The 22,266-nt window shown below is 41.3% G+C and overlaps 1 pseudogene; it reads left to right on the top strand.

Annotated features, from left to right (window-relative positions):
• Window positions 1–9,646: 9,646 nt before the first annotated feature.
• On the top strand, window positions 9,647–10,315 carry LOC147899584 (secreted RxLR effector protein 161 pseudogene; annotated as a pseudogene).
• The last annotated feature ends 11,951 nt before the right edge of the window (window positions 10,316–22,266 follow it).

The following is a 22,266-nucleotide window of genomic DNA, read 5'->3' as shown; positions in this document are numbered from 1 at the left end:
GGAAGGATTTTTGGGCTTCATCCAAAAACAACACAAAAAGTCCAAAATTAATGAAATAGGTGTTGGCTATGACCTAACCATATGATGTGTTAACCTTTTGGTAGAGTGTTTGATGAATGGCATGTTGTTTAGTGGTCAGCTCTCACACATCAGATGACATCTTTATTTGCAACATCTTTCTTTCTAAAAACATGTTCTAATCACCACCAGGCTCCACACCCACATTTTGGATTTCCTATTTTTTCAAATATTTTAGCACTCTTATCTAGCGCATCATCAAAGAATCTAGAGGAGGTTGAGGTTAGGCTCAAGGATGTGGAAGGAAGTGCACGGGGCTTTGATAGATATACAACTAGCACCAAACTGAATCAAGACGTTTAGATGGGACATAAGGGCTTGAAACATATTGAAAAGGTGTGGCATTTCTAGTATGTCAAACACTCGGTAGACAAAGTTCATGAATTGTGATTAGGTGTAGAGAACTAGACACTATGGTAGAGTTACTATCCATTTGGGTAGGACGCAACCTTCAACATTGATGTCAGAAGTGTTCTTAGGTAGGTAAAGGGTATGTTTATAGAGCTTGGAGCATAGATGTGGTATTAAGGCTAGTAATGGACTTCAATAAATCACATCTTGTGGATTTCACAATCACAAAAAGAAGATTGAGTTGCCAATCATTTGTTTAGTTGGACATTGTAAAGATATTATACCTGCACTTGATTGGATGTTTGGTGGTTGGAAAAGGAGGATCTCAACAAAGGTAGATCTCAAGAGAGGCCCTGAGAGGTGGAGCGATCATCGAAAGGTGGCACATTCTCAACAACAAAATATCAACTCTCTCAACTTGGAAGCAATGGCAAGGGACTTCACAATGTATTTTATAAGTATCCTATTACTCAATCTCTTGTTAAAAGGTAATGCATTTCATTCGAATGATGTATGTTGTTTGACATATCCTGATTCCTATCTTCTAGCTATTCTTGTTCACATAATAAGCATGCTCTTGTGGGAGGAAATTATGTTTAAGATACTTCCTTTGCCATTATTACCAACTTCTTTCAAGTTATATAATGCTAGTTAGTGTACTTGATAAGCTTTTCCATTTGCATGAAGCCTAACCCAAGTGTTAGCTCTAGAGGAAATGAGGAATTTGAATCAGCCAAGGGATCTAGAGACAATGAGGGATATGGAGTGGAGATGAGGATGTCTATAGGTTCAGCCTCTAAGGGTGATGCAGATTGAGGAGATTACTGCTGATCTCTCTTCCTCATTAAATATATTATTAGTTTTCTTATTGGGCCTTATACATGCATTCCCTCATGAGGGAATTTTTTTACTCATGCTTTGAAGCATCATATATTCATACTGATTCAAGGGAATTTTTTAAATTGGTTTTGCAATATATATGTTCATGCCCCTTCTAGGGAGTTATTTATTGAGTATGATTTCTAGACATGTTCATGCCACTTAGTATACTTGGTATTTATTTGTTTGTTTTTTTCTATTATATCCCATCAAATACTTGATAACTTGTGGTCCTAGAGTTTCCTAAATGACCTTATTGAATAATACATAAAGGAAAAAAGGACTCTAAGGCTACCAGGTGGACATAGGAGATGAAGAGTCTAGAATGAGATCAACATTAAACACAATCTCTGAATGTTCACAATTTTGTATATGAGCACATATAAAGAAGGAAACTTCAATGCAATATCTACAAAGTAAGCACATACATTAAAATTAAATTAAAAATGTGGGAAATGATAAATGATTTGAAACCAGCTTTCTGAACTTATGGTACTGTTGTTGAAGAGGATTTGGAGATGTTAGAAAGATAAGTATTTAACATTGAAAGCATCCAAGAAATGCATACAATGCAATATCTACAAAACAAGTGAATACAAATAAATTTTAGTATAATCACATTGCAAATTGATCTTGATAAAGGATTCAAAGCCAACTTTTCCATATATTATTGGCAATATGAAGAATCTATTGGTCATATTAACTTCAATATGTACTCATGAATGTATTATTTTCACATAAATTGCTAAGATTGATGCCATGTAGATTGAGGAATTTTTTTTTAAAATACCTCTTTGTATTTCCTCATGAAATGCTAAAGTTAAGCCACATAACTCGAGAATTTTTTTTCCTAAAATACATTTTAATATTATTTCATAAATTGCTAAAACTAAAAATAAAGACCAAAAACACGTGAATTGATATCATTGTCAATACAAATATAATCTATGTACATACCAAAAAAATAATACATGAGCACATTTAACAAGAGAGAATTTAATAAAATATCTACAAAATAATTGAGTATAATTGAATTCTAGTGTACTGAAATTGACAAAATATCTACAAAATAATTGAACTGTAGTGTACTGAAATTGACAAAATGGGAAATGAAAAGGAATTTAAAGCCAAAATTTCCATAGATTATTGGTCATATGAAGTACCTATTGGTCCTAATAAATTTAATGTGTACTCACCAATATAGCCTTTTTGCATAAATTTTTAAGACTAATGCCATGTAGTTTAAGATACATATGTTTCAAATTTTATCCTTTTTTAAACCAAAATTGTAAGTTCTAAAAGAAGTGGGACTTGGGATATTCCCACTTTTACTAATATGGTCTTTATTAGAGTCCCCAAAATTGTAAGTTCGAAAAGAATTGGGACTTGGGATATTCCCTCTTTTCCTAATATGGTCTTTTTTAGAGTCCCCATGCCCAATGCCTACACTTGGGATCCACATTAAAGCCCTTCCTTATCACTATTTATATGCATACCATTCGCAGACCTAAGAATGCCTTACCCTAGACCTTTAGCTCTTGTGAGTATTCCAATTATTGAAACATGCTCCGTGGCCATTGCAAACAAGACCATTAGATGGGAAAAGTGTGAAAGATGATGAGGAAGATGCTCCATAGTAAGGAAGAGTATGAGTTGGTGATGACTTGAACGTTACATTTTTTGTAACTAGATCTTGTCTGTGGGTGCAAGTAAATAGCACTACCAATTTCTAATCCATGATATTAACACTCTGGCAAGTGCAAGAAAACTAAGAACAACACGCACAACAGACATTCCATAATCTACCCCTTATGCTATGGCTATTAAGTAAGAAAGGCCAAAACAAACCTATGATACAACTTAGCAAAACCTTGAAAACAAGATGTCAATGAAACATATGACAAAAATATGAAGAGGGGAGAGGAGAAGAGTGGAGATGAGGAGAGAGGGCACAGCTAGAGAGCACACCACAAATGACTAACTGTACACTAGATTTAGTTGAAAAAATAGAATATATACAAACCCTTCTAGGGTTAGGGTTAGGGGATCTAACCCTTTCCTTTATAGCACTCTATAAGGTTAGTGCTATGCACATATGATCACATGATGGTGCTATGCACACATGATCACATGATGTTGAGCGTGAACTCTCAACACCTTCCCTCAAGATCAACATGATCATGAAGTAGGCCTTTCCTCAAGATGATGATTCTGGGGAGTCGAAGAAGGACTGAGCATTACATTCCATCACACCCCTTTAATGAGAATGTCCTTCCTCTATGCCAAACCAAGAGCTAGTCGGTGTTTCTTGAATAGCTCTTTACTGATTTGGTAAAGATGTCTGCAACATTTTCTTTGCTATCACAATGCTGCAGTGTGATGTCACCAAGTAACACTCTTTCTCTGATGAAGTGCTCTCTGACATCAATGTGCTTAGTCCTGGAGTGATATACTAGATTTTTGGCCAATGCTTGAGCCGATTGATTATCACAGTATATTGTTGCTGCATCAAAGTAATCTATTTTTGACAATAGTCTTCTAAGCCATATAGCCTCACATGCACCTGTAGTGAGTGTTCTATATTCTACTTCAGTGGAAGACAAAGAAACAATTGGCTATTTGTTTGACAACCATGATATAGCACCTTGACCAAGGAAGAATGCATATCCCTGTGTCGATCTCCTTGTCTCATGATCACCAGCATAGTCACTGTCATAGTATCCATGCAACCGTGGATGACTTCCTCTGTATTCTATCCGAAACTGTCTTGTACCTTTGATGTATCTCAAGACTCTTTTGGCTGCATTCCAATGAGACTATTTCGGATTTGCCATAAACTGTGCTAGTGAGCTTACTACATATTAACAAATATCTGGCCGTGTGATTGTCAGATATATAAGAGATCCAATGACTTGCTTGTAGTATCTGTCATTGACTGTAGGCTTTTCTGAACCTTTAGTAAGTTTCAAACTTTGTTCCATGGGAGTGGCTGCAATCTTGCAATCTGCCATATGAAACTTCTTCAGGAGACTGTCAACATACTTGAGCTGACTCATAAATGTGCTATCTGAATCTCTCCAGAACTCAATTCCAAGACAATAGTGCATAAATCCAAGATATTCTTTCATGTCAAACTTTGCAGATAAGTCTTGATACAATTTTCTGATGAAGCTATCCTTGCTTCCTGTCACAATCAGATCATCTACATACAAAAGTGCAATAGTAATGTCTTCCCCTTGAACTTTGTAGTAGAGAGTATGATCTGCATTGTATTTCATGTATCCCAGATCAGCAAAATACTTGTCAATTCTGTTGTACCAACTTCTGCGTGCTTGTTTTAAGCCGTAGAGACTTTTCTTGAGATGGCAAACCTTTTTCTCCTTTCCTGGTTCAACATAACCTGCGGGTTGTTGCATGTAGACTTCCTCGTCTTGATAACCATTGAGAAATACATTCTTGACATTGAGCTGATACACATTCCATTTACTAAGTGTCGCTAGTGATATCAAGAACCATATGGAATCCATCTTTGCTGCTGGAGCATAAGTCTCATCATAGTTCTTGACCATATTGTTGTGCAAATCCTTTTGCAACTAATCTGGCTTTGTATCTTTGAATATTGCCATCTAGATTGTACTTCACTTTATATACCCATTTGTTGGCTATGGCCTTCTTTCTTGGTGGAAGGTCACATAATTCCCAAGTGTTATTTTTATACAAAGCATCCATTTCTTCATTCATAGCAGTTTGCCATTTTGGCTTGTCTACCGCATCTTCGAAGTACACTGGCTCTTCTGTAGCCATGATGGTACTCATAAGAGCATAGTTGGTGGTTTCCACCTAAATTGCTTTGCCTTTCTGAGCATATGTCAATCTGGCTGGTGGTCTGCTTTCCCTAGTAGACCGTCTGAGCTGCTGTGGTGCTGCTTGGGGTGTTGCTGGCAATTCTTGCTCTTCTTCATCAACCTGTTCTGTAGATGACTGTGAAGTCGATGCTTCTATCTCCTGTGTAGGTGAGGTTTTCCATTCTGATTCCTCATCAAAGATTACATCTCTAGAGATAATGACTTTGCGGTTGATGGGATCATACAATTTGTATGCTTTGCTTTCTTCACTGTAGCCAACCATGATGCATTTGCATGACTTCGGATCCAATTCCTGCGATGATCATCATGTATGTGGGCATATGCTATGCAACCAAATATGCGGAGATGCCCAATGCATGGCTTGTGTCTAGTGAATGCTTCATAAGGAGTCATACCTTGTATCGGTTTGGTAGGAAGCCGATTAAGCAAGTAGTTAGTTGTAGCTATTGCTTCTGCCCAATACTGATTTGGAAGATGCTTTTCACTAAGCATTGCTCTAGCACTATCTGCTAAAGTCTCATTCTTCCTTTCAGCTATTGCATTCTGCTGAGGAGTATCTGCACATGTGAATTGTCTTCGAATGCCGTGATTTCTACAAAAGTTCATGAATGCTGAAGACATGTATTCACCTCCTCTGACTGATCTCATGACCTTGATCTTTTTGCCTGTCTGGTTTTCTACCATGGCTTTGAATTCTTGAAATCTGGAAAGCACTTCAGATTTCTCTTTCAGAAAGTAGACCCAACAATATTTGCTGCAGTCGTCGATGAAGGTCAAGTAGTAAAGTGAACCATTGATGCTACGGGTCTGGGCATAACCCCATACATCTGTATGTATCAAATCAAGAATACCTCGTGCACGAAAGGTACTTCTGACAAATTTGGTTCGCTTTTGTTTGCCGAAGCGGCATGCTTCACAAACTTTTCCAAGAAACTATAGCTTCGGAATTCCAATTGCCATATTCTGATTCCTTAGATCTAACAAGTACTTGAAGTTGACATGACCATATCTCTTGTGCCATTTTGCAAATAGTGGCATCTATTGCATTTGAGCTGACATGGCATGCTTATCTGGTACTGTAGCTAGCATTCTCTATAAGCGTCCTTCCTTGACACCTTTTGCTACTAGCTGACATCTTTTGGATTTGTCTCTAATAATGCATTCATCACCGTTGAAGATGACTTTATAGTTGTGTTCCATCTTTTGACCTACTGACAAAAGGTTCTTGCTGAGCTTCGGAACATAGAGCACATCTTTGACTAATCCTTTTGTACCAGTGAAATTATTCATAGGGATAACACCTGTCCCTTAAACCGGATTCGGTGTATTGTTTGCTGTGTAGATGACATTTTTCTAACCTTCTAATGGTTTCATTTCTGTGAACCATTCCTGATGATTTGTCATATGAGATGATGCACCACTGTCTATGTACCAAGGATCCTATTCCACTTGGTTGACTTGATAGCTAAAATCCTCTTTGGAATTGAAATCAGTGTCTAGGTGCATTGTATCAGTCTGATGCAATTTCTCACTTGCAAGAAACATATTTCCATGTTCATTTGCAAAATGACTGTGACTAGAATCTCCACCACGATGATTTCCTCTTCCTCAGGAATTCCCTCGATTACTGTTGGATTGACCGCCTTGGTCGTACTGCTTCTTGCGGCAATCTCTTTCATAGTGTCCAAACTTGTGACAGTAGTTGCACTGAATGTTTGACACATTGGGCTGCCACAAAATAATTATGCTTCTACAGACTATGAGAGTACCAGCAGAAGTGATCATCTATTGGCGATGACACATTCAATGGATAACACTATGCAGGAAAGTGCAGAAGATTGGTACATCGATTCAGGAGCATCAAATCATATGACTGCTCGTGGGGAATGGTTCACATCCTTGGAACCAGTAAAAGCCCCATCTTATGTGTTCACAGGTGATGATTCTCAACATGAGATCACACACATGGGAAATGTCCCAGTTAATACAGATGCAGGCAATATCAAGGCATTGGGTGAAGTGTTGCATGTGCCTAGCATCACCAAAAATCTGATTTCTGTTGGTCAAATGGTTGAGCGGGACTTGCAGGTTCGCTTCAACAAAATAGGATGTTATATTGAAGATATGAACAATAACATGCAGATGGTTGCAAAAGGAAAAAAGACAGGCAGAATGTTTAAATTGGATGCCAATATGCCTGCAGTAGAGGCAGCCATGTATGCTCATAGTGATGCGCAAATTTCAGATATTGAAATGTGGCATAAGAGGATAGGACACATGAACTACCAAAGGCTGAAAACTTTGCCTACCTCAGGCATAGTTACAGGGGTGCCAGCATTTAAGGTTAGTGGTCCATCCACAGTTTGCAGTTCATGCCAAATAGGCAAGCAAGCCAGGTTGCCATTTCCCCAACATGGGAGAAGAGCTCGCAGAATTTTAGAGCTTATACATAGTGACGTTTGGACACCATCTCAGCCTAGTCTGAGTGGCTATGAGTACTATGTTTCATTCATTGATGATTACTCAAGTAAGACTTGGGTTTATTTTATGAAACAGAAGTCTGAAGTACTTGCAAAATTCAAAGAGTTCAAAGCACTTGTGGAAAAGCAAACAGGACAGCGCATTTTGTGCCTCAGATCAGATAATGGGGGCGAATATGTGTCTGATGAGTTTAATTGCTTTTCTCAAGGAGCATGGCATTAAGAGGGAGAAAACATGTGGTTACAGCCCTCAACAAAATGGAAAGGCTGAAAGAAAGAACAGATTTGTAGCAGAAGTTTCCAGAGCCATGTTGGATGAGAAGAATATGCCTAGACCATATTGGGCAGAGGCAGTTTCATGCACAGTTTATCTCATGAATCGGGCACCTACATCTTCAGTGCATGACATGACGCCTGAAGAGGCCTTTACAGGTGTCAAACCAAATATTTCTCATTTGAAAGTATTTGGTTGTTTATGCTATGTACATATCCCTGATGAAAGGAGAAGGAAATTGGATCCCAAGGCAGTAAGATGTGTGTTTTTGGGTTATGCCTCAGAGTCAAAGGGGTATACATGCTACAACCCTTCTACCAGGAAGTTCTATATTAGCAGGGATGTTGTTTTTGATGAGCTGAACTCATGGTTCAAGCCACCTCATGCCAATGGGCAAGATGCCAGTGTTTTGGCAGAAACAGAAAACAATGCAGTGCGCAGGCCCACAGCGGACAGCCCACTAAACAGTGCAAGTTTGGGGCCCGGAGGGGTTGATAACAGTCCCAAAACTGTCACTCCATGGACAGGAAGACTAAGGTCAAATATGGGCGGTTTAGGGCAGCAAAGATCAGCCCATGACAGTCTGGAAAATTCAGCGAGAAATGCACAACAATTGGGGACTCAAAACAGTCCAAGAAATAGTGGTGCAGCAGTAAGAAGTGGACAGCCAAGAAATAATGGTTATAACAGTCCAAACTTCAGTTTTGGGACTCATGGATTTGATGAGAATATGGGATTTGATGCTGCGTATGAAAATCCAGAAGTACAATCATCAGGAAGGGTTTCTTTTTCTCCAGGTACAGTCATAGTTGATAGACACAATGCACCTACAGTTCCCCGTAGGTCAATGCGAGTTACTTATCCAGTTCAGAGGCTTACTTATGATGGTTTTATGGCAATGCATCATGCATATATGGTTAAGGTTATCCAAGAGAGGGAGCCAAGTTCCCTTGAGGAAGCATGTGATAGCCCAAAATGGGTTGATGCCATGAATGAGGAAATGGATGCACTAAGTAAGCAGCACACATGGACACTTGCAGATTTGCCAGAGGGCAAGAAAGCAATTGGATGCAAGTGGGTGTACAAGGTGAAACATAAATCTGATGGTTCAGTGGGTAGATACAAAGCAAGATTGGTTGCTAAGGGCTATGCTCAAGAGTATGGAATTGATTTTGAGGAGACTTTCAGCCCTGTTGCAAAAATGGCAACTGTTAGAACTGTCATTGCTTTGGCTACGCACAATAAATGGGCTATGCATCAAATGGATGTTAAAAATGCATTTCTGAATGGTGATCTTATGGAAGAGGTGTATATGATGCAGCCACCTGGGTATGAAGACCCAAATCAGCCCACAAAAGTATGCAAGTTGCAGAAGGCATTATATGGATTGAAGCAAGCACCACGCGCTTGGTATGGTAGAATAAATGCATACTTGCAGAAAATTGGTTTTCAGACATGCCAGTCAGTCAGACTCATCCTTGTATGTATATATTCAGGGGGAGCATATGATATTGCTGATTCTATATGTTGATGATCTGATATTGACAGGAAGCAGTGATGTGCTTATACAGCAGATGAAGGACAAACTCAAGGCTGAATTTGACATGAAGGACTTGGGTGAGCTGAGATACTTTCTTGGCATTAAAATCATAAGGGATGCCTATGACACTTGGATGGTGCAAAGGCAGTATGCTCTAGACATGCTCTCACGCTATGGGATGACGGCTTGTAAGCCAGTTTCAGTTCCCTTAGAGCAGAATGTCAAGTTAAGAGCAGATACAGGTGATGTCTTAGAAGATCCAGCTATGTATCGGCAGATGGTTGGTAGTCTGATTTATATGACGATCACTAGGCCTGATCTTAGTTATGCAGTTGGCTTGGTTAGCCAGTTTATGCAGACGCCTAGAAAGCCACATTTGGATGCTGTGAGGAGGATCCTCAGATATGTGAAGTCCACTGTGCAGTATGGGCTTCACTACAGATCTTTTGGTGATCTCATCTTGTTCGGGTACACTGATGCCGATTGGGCAGGTAGTTCTATGGACAGGAGGTCCACATCTGGGTATGTATTCAGCATTGGAAGTGCCGCTATCACGTGGTCTTCCAAGAAGCAACCCACAGTTGCATTGTCATCTATAGAGGCTGAGTACAGAGGGGCAGCATTGGCCGCTTGTGAGTCTATATGGTTATGCAGCCTACTTGTAGATTTGGGGAAGTATGTCAAGGATCCTGTTGCTCTCTATTGTGATAACATGAGCAGTATTCAGCTTGCTAGTAACCCAGTGTTTCATGCACGTACAAAACACATAGAGGTTCACTACCATTTCATAAGAGAGAAGGTCCTGGCAGGTCAGATTGTCATGTCCTATGTGCAGACAGGAGAGTAGGTTGCTGATATCTTCACGAAGGTGCTGCCTCGAGAGAAATTTGAGAACTTCCGATTCTTCATGGGAGTTCACAAGCTCGACTCGAGCTTGAGGGGGAGTGTTGCAGATATAGCAAGCTCCAGCCGTCATCATCTACCTGATCTTATTTTGTGGATGATCTTATTTTATGGATGTCGTTCTATCGGCAGTATGTATAGTGGAGTAAGCGATAGCTACCCGCCAGTTGTTCATCTAGGATTTGATATTACTAGATAGACTTATGTCTTGTACACTATGACCACTATGTTAGTCATATGTGGACTTAGGGTATGATGGAATAAAAAGTAAGAAAAGGGGACACACATAGTAGTCTTCCTACTACTCCTCAACACGTGTGTCTTGTGCTCATTGTCTCTCCACCTCCTCCTTCTCTTTTAACAGTTTCGTGTCCAAAGTTTTCTGGTAATATGTCTAAAGTTTTGATGCCTAAAGTTTTCATGTCTAAAGTTTACAGTTTATACCTATTTGCCTTGCTTGCATCATTAAAGGAGACAATGCCATGATGGTAAGCATCCTATGTATTGATTTATATTTTATGGTCATGTTAGGTCTGCTAATGTAATGGCTATTGAATTGATGCAAAAGGCATTTGAGATCACTCACTGGGACACTATATTAGTCGAGTAGGAGGATATGTTGTGGTCTTCCACATCCAATTTTTAGAATGGCCTACTTAAGTACTAAAGTGCATCAAAGTATTGATAGCTTAAACATTGTGGTCCACATCACATGGCTTCCCCTATTGCATTGTATCCCATTGGCAATGGTGTAAAAATCTTTGTGCTTGGCTATCCTGAAAGGAGAGCCTTGTTAAAATAGGATCTTGTAAAGAAGATAGGTAAGGAAGGTACATAGTCTAAGAAATACATCCTTCCTCTTGGGAAGCTTATGTGGATTGAGAGATATGAAGCTGCCAAAGCACAAGGAATAAATTCAAGGAGGAGATTCAGAGTAATGTACAGGCGATCGCAACCATATCCATGGGATCTCGCCCTTCTCCCCACTCACATGTCACTTGATTGGCTAGAACTGGCTCTATGTAAAGCCGAAAGTGATGGAGAGACAATAAATGAGCGCGAGTGAGAGTTATCATCTGCATGTATGATGCATGTAAGTTTCTTACCTCTTGACGTAATTAAGTAATTATTTGTGGCAATATATGCTATAAAATAGAGGCATCCTCATTGTTTTAATGATGCTCTTTTGCAATACAAAAAGTACAGTACAATATGGTCATATGGATGACATTTTCATGTGGAATGCATCGATTCAAAGAGAGTCACATATGATTGTGGAGTCATGGCTAACTTCACACAAGATAGCCAAGCAGGTGCTTCGAATACCAATCTTCTCTCCTCATAGTTGTATTATTGTGGGACCATACACGAAATCTATGAAATTGATTTCAGATGATTTAGTATTTTCATTCTTGATATAAAATGGTTTAGAACTATTTACAACGGTCCCCATGCAACAGTTAGGAAAGATAGTAGTGTTTTCTTTGCAATAGACTCCACCAAACTTTGGACCGATGAAAGTGATACTTTTGTTGTTCCCAAGCATTGTGAGCACGTGGATACTAATGATTTAATTAATCAAAGCTTTCATTTTTAAAGATCAATTGGTACATGTACTTAAGCATAATTTCATATATATAATTGATGGCATTTGGCACCCATCTTCAATAAAGGTGGTTTTTCATCCGGATTGTCTTGATCCAAGATGGTGGTACATGATCCAAGTTGCACCATGAAGTAAGAAAATTTTTGAAGATAGAGATGTGGATATGGAGATGCCACTACCAATGCCAGATCCAATTGATCCAGATGGATTTAGTGAAGAAGATGAAGATCACAACATTAGCCAAGAGAAAGATGCACATAATGACATCATACAAGAGGAAGATGGAGATCACGATATTGAGGAAGAAGATGATGATCATCAAGAATCACCCTAATTTATTGAAGAAGATGATCAAGGCTTAGCTGAACATACAATGCCATAGAAAGATGATTATATAGGAGATCAACTCAGTATAGGGTTGGAGATAGACTTTTTTGGTGCGCTAGACTTGGCTCAGGGTGAAGCCATTAATGTAAATTCTCTTCATTGTATTTTTTTTCATCTCAAACTTGGACATGAATATATGACCTTCAAACTTGATGTACATGCTCTTGTGCTTTTATCCTTTCAAAGGATCAAACATGTATGAAAAGAAAAAAATTTTGTCATTGGAAAAAACTATCTGTAAAGGTCAGTATGGGAAAAAACACTCTTTGTAAAACATCGCTATAGGAAAGTGTCTCAAAGTCGCTATATAAAAACCTTCTACAACTCTGGAAAGTGTCGCTATATAGCGACACTTTTCTAAACCCACTTTGCATACCAGCTATTTGTGCCCCACGTGTGCCAAACATCAATGCTTAACCATCAGAATAAGGCCCGTGTAGTAGTGCATGTAGCTCACCATGGCTTGCAAGAGAAGTAGATAGAGGCTACGAGACAAGAAGATAGAAAACCTACTCAAGGCACAAGGAACAAATCGTGGGTCATGGAAAGCAATGGCACGGTATCAAAATGGCAGCAAAAGATATTTTTGCAACATTTGTGAAGGGAGAAACAATGAGAAGAAATAATACTCCTTACAGAGTAGCAGCAGGAAGTAGTTGCAAATGCACACATTTGATCATTGCCATCAGAGCAAAGAGCATGACCTAGGGCATCACAATTGGTGGGAGCATTCAAGGCAGCAACATTAGGCCATTCATGTGAATACCAGTCTTGAGTCTTCACAAGCTTTTGGCCTGCACCCTAAAGTTTGTAGAGTAACAACCCTACCAACACCTTGGGAGATGCACGCCTAAGAGGCAATGCTCTCTAACCTGAGAAATGGCCTATAGAAAGTGAAACGGGTACACAGCTTAGATCAACTAGCTACAAAGAGGGCGACATTGGCTATGTTGGTGTCCCCTAAAATAAAGGAGAAACATCTTGGGCGCACAATGTTGAAGATTTTGTTAATCAAAAGGACCAAAGTGGCTCCAACGGTTGAATGTAGAGTAGAAGAAATGCACGATCATCTCAATCCGAGAAGTCCATGGGCTTCACCAGAAGGGAAGAAAGGAGAGACAACCTAAGTGCAGAAGTCATTGCTAGAGTGATGACGTTTTGGCACAAAAATACGAGAGTTTGTCCAAATACAAAGGACATATGTAAAAAGCGGATGGGACACAAGGTGTTTAAGGAGCACATCATACACATGCTTGATACAACACAGGTCAGTGGTGCCTAAACAAGCCTAGTGGTTGTTTGTGATTGAGCCTTCAGATATTTTACTTCTCTCATTTCTTAAACCAAGCTTGGACTAAATGTGGTTGGAACATCATGCAACCGTATGCTGGTTCAGCCCAATCACCGGTTATGTGATTGTCCTGAACCAACGTGGTTGAATAGACATTAGTTGTTTACCATCCCGGTGGTGTGGTTAAGCAAAAATTAATAGCAATATATTTTGCAACAAAAAAGCAATATATTGTTATTTTACTAAACCATCTTAGTGGCTGGAACATCATGCAATCATGGCTCCTTTAGCTCAATCACTAGTTATGTGATTGTCTTGAACTAGTGTGGTTGGACAGACATTAGTTGAGCCATGGCTACTTCAGCTCAATCACCAATTATGTAATTATCGAGAACCAGCATGGTTGAATAGACATTAGTTGTTGATCAGCCTAGTAGCATGGTTAAATAGAAAGTAACATCAACATATTGTAAGACAATAATACAACATCTGTGCTCAACAGATAACAAGATCTCGTATGCAAGAGAGAAAACAAGATAGTATGGAGAATCAAAAATTTGATTACTATAGAACTGATACAATAGATGGCGCTGCCTCCCAGCCATGCGCTCCTGTGAAAGAAGCTTCGATGGCATGCTACTAGAAACAGTAGAAGAAGGAGGCTGAATGCTAAGAAATAAGGGTTGTTGTAGCCAGTGATGAAATGGGCTTCACGGGCTTGCTCTTATATAGCCACCAATCGTAGTCGATTAGGCTCAATTGAGTGGTCGACCCAGTCCGCCCAAAACAGTCGATTGGGGGTCGGAAGCCATCGACCATATGATAGAACCGGTGTGCAAAATAGAGCAACTGACCTACAGTTGCCGTTCGGCCCACAGCCATTCGGGATCATCTGAGGCTCCAAACGGCGGGCCTCGCAACCTGAGAGTGGGCTGCCCGAGAAATGCTCCATCAACCCTTAGTGCGGTCAGTCAAGGGATGCCTTCCCGCACTTGCATGTAACCTAGTTGGCGGTGTGCCAACTCTATCTGAAGCCATCCAGCCATCAGGCCACACATGGCTCCCATCTAGTGTCTAAACCAAGACCTACTGGATAACCGAGCTACTCAAATGCCTTCTCCTCATATGGGGGGCTTACAAGTAGAGTTAACTAGTTCCCGCGTAGTTACACGAGAGTGGAGCATTGATATCTAACACCCCCCCTCAATGTCCACCTGCAAGTGAACTTACTTTTTCAGCCCAACGCCAAGTCGATGAAGATGCCTCTCTAGCAAGTCTCTTCCAAGAGCCTTCATGAAGATGTCCGCAGCATTTTGTGTAGTCAGACAGTACATCAAGTTGACCTCTCCATCCATGATCAGCTCGCGTACAAAGTGATATTGAATCTCAATGTGTTTTGTGCGAGTGTGGAACATCGGGTTCCTTGCAATCGCCATGCAACTCTGATTCTCACATGATAACTGTGTAGGCTTGTTCTGCACTGCACCCATGTCCCCCAAAATCCTCCTCAACCACACTGCCTCGCAAGAAGCAAATCATGCAGATTTGTGCTCGGCCTCGGTAGAAGAAAGAGCAACTGTGGGTTGCTTCTTGCTGACCCATGACACAACTCCAGATCCAAGTGAGAAACAGTACCCTGTCACTGATCTCCTACTATCCACGTCTCTTGTCCAATCTGAGTCACAAAATCCGGTCAAGATGTCGCCCTTGGTATAGGTGATGCCATAATCAAGTGTGCCTTTGATGTATTTCAGCACCCGCATCCCTGCCCTCCAATGGTTATCCTGGGCTTATTGGAAAACCTGCTAAGTACACTAGTCGCAAAGCTGATGTCCGGCCGTGTGTTGCATAGGTAAATCAAGCTACCCACAAGCCTTCTGTAATGCGCTTCGTCCACCAGTGGTGATGAATCCTCGCTTGAGAGCTTCATGTCAACCTCCATAGGGGTACCAACTGTGTCTTGCACTCAGCCATGCCAAATGCCTTCAGTATCTCTCCAGCATACTTCAGCTATGAAATGAAGATCTGTTTCGGCTCCTGCCAAACTTCAATCCCCAAACAGAAATGCATCAGTCTGTCATTTCAAACTCTCTTCTTAGCAAATGCTTCGTCTGCGAGATCTTCTCTTCACGGTTCCCTGTTATGACAAGGTCGTCCACATAAAGGACCACGATCATACACCTGCCTCCTTCTCTAAAGATATACAAATTTGCATCAGATGGGCTCCTCCTGAACCCATTTTGCAGAAAATAGGCATCAATTCGCTGGTACCATGCTCGTGAGGCCTGTTTCAGCCCGTAAAGTGCCTTCTTTAGTTTGTAGACTTTACCTTCTGAACCGGGGATCTCAAAACTTGGTGGTTGTTCCACGTATACCTCCTCCTTGAGATCTCCATTCAGAAAGGTAGATTTCACATCCATCTGAAACGCGGGCCAACGTCCCTAGGTAGCTAAAGCCAAAACACTACGAATTGTGGATAGTCGAGCTGTGGGAGCAAAAGTATCTTGATAATCAAAACCATGTACCTATGCAAATCCTTTTGCCACGAGCCAAGCCTTGTACTTATCCAACGTGCCGTCGGACTTGTACTTGGTCTTGTACACCCACTTGGTTCCAATTACCTTGCGTTTTGGTGGTCAATCTACAAGGTCCCAAGTGTTGTTCTTCATTATGGAGCCATACTCTGACTGCATAGCCTCCATCCACCTATCATTGCCCCGTGCCTCTTCAAGACAGTTGTGTTCATCAGCACGGATCAATTCTATCATCAAAGCATAGTTGACCAAGTGTTCCTGTGCCCTTATTTGCTCCTCTAATCTCTTGGACCGTTGGTGTTCGGATGGTTCCTCCTCAATAACTGGAGGTTCTTTGCCATCCAAAAGCTGCTTTACCCACTTCAGGAATGGCCATTGCCGTTGTGGTTCTGCAGGCCCTTCTTCATCTTCTTTGTCTTGAATCCTACCAAGCACCGTTGGGGGAGTTCGGTCTACTGTTGGTGGTGGTACTAGACGGATATCCTGGTCCTGGTTGTCTGGGAAGGAAGCATCCTCCTCCAATTGATGCGGTTGTTCTGAGAAGACCACATCGCGACTTACAATTATCTTCTTGGTAACAAGGTTATAGAGACGGTAACCCTTTGCCTCTTCACTGTAGCCCAAGAAAATACACTTCCGGCTCTTCGGTTCCCATTTGGTCCCAGTAGTGTCAGGGACATGCACAAAACAGTCACATCCAAAAACTCTGAAATGTGCAGCTGAAAATTTCTTACTAGAAAAGGCTTGCAGTGGAGTCATCCCGTTCACAGCCTTCGTGTAGCTACAACTGAGGATGTAAACTGCAGTGTTACATGCTTCAGCCCAGAAAGTCTTTGGCAAATCTTTCACTTTCATCATACTCAGGCCCATTTCACAGATGACGCGCATCTTGCATTCTGCTACTCCATTTTGCTATGATGTATGTGGCGGGGGTTTTTGCCTCTTGATTTCGTTACTTTTGCAGTAACTTTCGAATTCAGTCGATGTGAACTCTCCAGCTCTGTCTGATCTCATCTTCTTCACCTTCCTCCCTGATTCTTTCTCAACCATTACATGCCATTCCTTGAACCTTCTGAAAGCCTTGTCTTTCGTCTTCAGGAAGTATATCCATATCCTTCTACTGTAGTCGTCGATCAGCATCATGAAGTAGAAGGAACCACCCAAAGCTTCCGTCTCCATCTTTTCGCAGAGGTCCGTGTGAACGAGCTCTAGAGGAGCCTTTGCCCTACTGGCCTCTTTAGGAAAGGGCTACCAATGCTGCTTGCCCATCATGCAAGCTTCACATACATCGGGCAGATCTGAAATTTTGGGTAGGTCTGCAATCATTCCACATTTATGCATCTCCTTCAAAGAACTAAGGTTTAGATGACCAAACCTCTCATGCCACAGCTTAGTGTTCTTCACATCCGCTCGAGCACTGAAAGCTGAGAGTTTGTAAATGTTGTTGCACCGTGTACCTTTACCAATGGCCTTTCCTTGAAGATCCAAGATCTGTGCACCATTCTTATCGAATTGAACTCTGAGGTCCCAATCCGTGATCGCAGAAATGAACAACAAGTTCCTCTTGATATCTGGCACATAAAGAACATCGGACAACTGTTTTACAACTCTATCTGACTTGAGAGCAATCGTACCTTTTCCTTTTGCTGAACATTTTGCATCATTGCCGATTGCTACCATGATGTCATTCCCTACCAGCTATAGAGAGGTATACCAATCCTTTCGACTGGTCATGTGGCATGATGCACCACTGTCAATGATCAGAGGTTCATCCGCATGTACATGAACTGCCTCCGTGCAAATCTCCTCAATTTCTACAAAAAGCTCTATAGGTACTGCCTGCACGCTGTTGCTGGACTCTTTCTTTACTCCGTTCTTCTCATCTGCAATCTTCTTTCGGCACTCATTCTGCTTGTGCCTTGTCTTGTTGCAATAGAAGCACTTGATCTTCTTCGTACTCTTTTTATCATCAGAAGAAGATGGGTTACCAGAGTCCTTACCCTTACCTTTCTTTGATCCAATCCAGAAAGCCGAATCTTCTCCAGTCCTCATCTTTTGACGCATCTCCTCCTCCAAAAGCATCGCGCTTAAATCCTCAAAGTTGAGGGGCGGATTTCTATTCTATGTATTCAGCACCGTAACAAGACCATCGTACTTTAGTGGGAGAATCTGTGTGCACCTTCGTGCTAGATTCTCGCTGGTGATGGTGATGCCAATTGCAGTCATCTGATCATGTAGATTCTTCACCTTGGTGATGAACTTCTCTGCTGCTTTAGACTCAGACAACTTCTCGTTCATGAGTTGAGTCTCCAGATTTTGAATCCGTGTCTGATTCATGGTCTTGTACTGATTTTTGAAGACCGTCCATGCCTCCTTTGCTATGGTGACATGTTGAATTAATGCCATGATGGAGTCACTAACACTGCAGTCAATAGAACACAGTGCATCTGCATTTCTTCTTGTCCACGCGAGAATTTCACACACAGTTGGTAATATCTGTTGTCTTGCATTAGCTGGATCCGGCCTCATGCCCACCCCAGTAGCAGTGTCCCAAAGCTCATATGCGCTTAGGATGGTCTTATCTTGAACTTCCAGAGAGGATAGTTAGAGCCATCCAACTTTTTGCTTTCGCCGAACGGTGGGATTTGCAGTCTTGCGGGCTAGGCCATCTCTCACAATCTACTTGCAAATAGAAACACACTACCAAATCTTCTTGCTAGAGTCCAGGCTCTGATACCATGTAAGAAAATAATACAACGTCTGTGCTTAACAGATAATAGGATCTCGTACACAAGAGAGAAAACAAGATAGTGTGGAGAATCAAAATTTTGATTACTATAGAACTGATACAATAGATGGCGCTGCCTCCTAGCCGTGTGCTCCTATTAAAGAAGCTTTGATGGCATGCTTGAAATAGTAGAAGAGGGAGGCTGAATGCTAAGGAATAAGGGTTGTTGTAGCCAGTGATGAAATGGGCTTCACAGGCTTGCTCTTATATACCCACCAATCGTATTTAGTTAGGCTCAATTGGGTGGCCAACCTAGTCCGCCCAAAACGGGGGTCAGTCCTGAAATAGGCCACTGACCATACGATAGAACCGGTGTGGAAAACGGAGCAACTGACCCACGGCCACCGTTCAGCCCACAGCCATCTGGAATCATCTGAGGTTCCAAACGGGCCCCACAACTCGAGAGTGGGCTACCCCAAGAAATGCTCTGTCTACCCTCAGTGCAGTCAATCAAGGGATGCCTTCTCATACTTGCATGTAGCCTAGTTGGCGGTGTGCCAACTCTATCTGAAGCTGTCCAGCCATCAGGCCACTAATGGCTCCCATCTGGTGTCCAAACTAGGACCTACCGGATAACCGAGCTATTCAAATGCCTTCTCCTCATATGGGGGGCTTACAAGTAGCGTTAGCTGGTTCCCGCATAGTTACACGGGAGTGGAGCATCGAAATCTAACATATATTTCTCAACAAAAAAGCAATATATTATTATTTTACTAAACTAGCCCTGTGGCTGGAACATCATGCAACCATGGCTACTTTAGCTCAATCACCAGTTGTGTGATTGTCCTGAACCAGCGTGGTTGAATAGACATTAGTTGTTATTGGTCCCAGTGGTTGAAATTACAATGTTTCTTAGTACTTAAATTAGTTAAATTTAATTTCCTACTATTCGGGTCATATACCACTCAATTTCTACACCAAGATGGCTTGGACTTAATGTAATTGTCCTAAAACAACCCGGTGCTAGTTCAAGACAAACAACAATTACTGATTGAAATTGTGAAATTTAGAAATGAAAAGCAATATATTGTTATTTTCAAATTGTGAAATTCAAAAATGAAAAGCAATATACTTGTTATTGTCTAATATGTGAAGTTGAGACCGTCAAGCTAAACCAGCACTACAAGACACGGGCCTCTTTCCAACGCTATCTATCGATGCTTCGTGAGCACTGGTAAGAAGATCGTCGGCATAGTTGGCGGGCATGGAAGGTGTCGGTGTAGATGTCAAAATATCATTTGGTATGGTAGTCGATATATATGTACGGATAGAGGTTGGTATATACCAACCCCTACACCTCATACCAACATACATACCGACTACTACAAACCCTTCCACCGATTTATTTACTGAAGCTTTCACCGACTTTTGGGTACAATTTTCCTTACCGATGTTTTTGTAGAATGTCATTTCCAAGGGTCCCAAAATGATTTTGGACAACAAGTTTGGTCATTTGAAAGATAAAAGTATAAGAATACATTAGGGGAGAATTGGGGTCTCAAAAGGGGCAAATCTTTCCCTTTTATCATACTTTGGCCCATCTCACAGATGACGTGCATCTTGCATTCTGCTACTCCATTTTGCTGTGATGTATGTGGCGGGGGTTTCTGCCTCTTGATTCCATGACTTTTGCAGTAACTTTCAAATTCAGTCGATGTGAACTCTCCACCTCTATTTGATCTCAGCTTCTTCACCTTCCTCCCCAATTCTTTCTCGACCATTACATGCCATTCCTTGAACCTACTGAAAGCCTCATCTTTTGTCTACAAGAAGTATATCCATATCCTTCTACTATAGTCATCGATCAGCGTCATGAAGTAGAAGGAACCACCCAAAGCTTCCGTCTCCATATTTCCACAGAGGTCCATGTGAACGAGCTCTAGAGGAGCCTTTACCCTGCTGGCATCTTTAGGAAAGAGCTGCCGATGGTACTTGCCCATCATGCAAGCTTCACATACATCAAGCAGATCTGAAATTTCTGGTAGGTCTGCAATCATTCCTCATTTATGCATCTCCTTCAAAGAACTAAGGTTAAGATGACCAAACCTCTCATGCCACAGCTTAGTGTTCTTCACATCCGCTCGAGAACTGAAAGCTGAGAGTTCATAAATATTGTTGCACTGTGTACCTTTACCAATGACCTTTCCTTGAAGATCCAAGGTCTGTGCACCATTCTTATCAAATTGAACTTTGTGGTGACATTTATTGGTTTATACTAGCTGATCATCTCATCAAAAACATCTCTACTCACTGTAAACTTATGAGTAGAAGGGTTATAGCATCTATACCCTTTTTGCTACAGAGAATAACCAATAAAGATGCACTTCTCAGCTTTTGGATCCAACTTGGATCTCAACTCATTTGGCACATGAACATAGGCAATGCAACCAAAAACTTTCAAATGAGAAATATCTAGTTTCCTACCAGTATACCTCTCCTCTAGCATCATGCCATGTATTTGTTGAGATATCGAGCTCCACTCGCAATATGCCAGGGTGACTGTTGTGCATTTATGTCACCGACTTGTTAGCTGGAGATGCGGTTGGTACACCGCCCACGAATAATAGCTGGATGACAGCTATCCTTATCTACACTAGTTCGTGGCTCAGTTAGTATGCCACCTTAGTTAGTTGAGTTTGGTTTTGAGACCCACATATAGGGTTCTTCTATTTCTTTTGTACTAGTGTTCTTTTGGCTTTCACAACAAAGAAGAGGAAAACTGTTTTCAGCCTTCACCTTTGTGTGTATTCCCCCATTGTGCTTGTGAGAAAGCCTCAAGTGAGACTCCTTCCCTCTCTCCCACTATCTTGAGCGTTGTTCGTGGTAAGGAGTTCAAGAAAGTAAGCCAAGTTCGTGGTGTCCTGGTAAGAGGACCAGTGTTGCTTTCCTATTTCGAGTTTGGGAGCAAATCTCTGCAGGTAGCACAACCAGAAGTGCAGGAGTGCACTGTTTCAGATTGAGACGCCCTTCGTGGTGTGGCGAGAGCGCAGTATATTTTTCTGATTTGAGGCCGTTTCAGGGCCCGTTTTGAAGGCGGAAGTTCTTCGCAGGCACTCAGAAAAAGGCCCTGTTTTTTGCTGTGCGACCACTACGCGGCTAGTCGGTGGAAAGGTGCCGCAGAAATTGCATCGTATGCCTGTGTGCAGAGATATTGGGAGTTGCAGATTCATGCCTGTTGCCTGTTGATGCAAAATCGTCACTAGGAAGTGACTGTGTGGTGAAATACCACTTTCGTCAGTTTTGCAGATTTGCCCGTGTGAGGCAAAAGCTCTGTTTTTTGCAGTGACAG

This window comes from Dipteris shenzhenensis, chromosome 8, assembly GCF_047967505.1.
Source record: "Dipteris shenzhenensis isolate YYH24624 ecotype China chromosome 8, Dip_SZ_1.0, whole genome shotgun sequence".
Taxonomy (NCBI): domain Eukaryota; kingdom Viridiplantae; phylum Streptophyta; class Polypodiopsida; order Gleicheniales; family Dipteridaceae; genus Dipteris; species Dipteris shenzhenensis.
The sequence above is the reverse complement of the archived record's forward strand: the minus strand, read 5'-3'. Positions and strand labels throughout refer to the sequence as shown.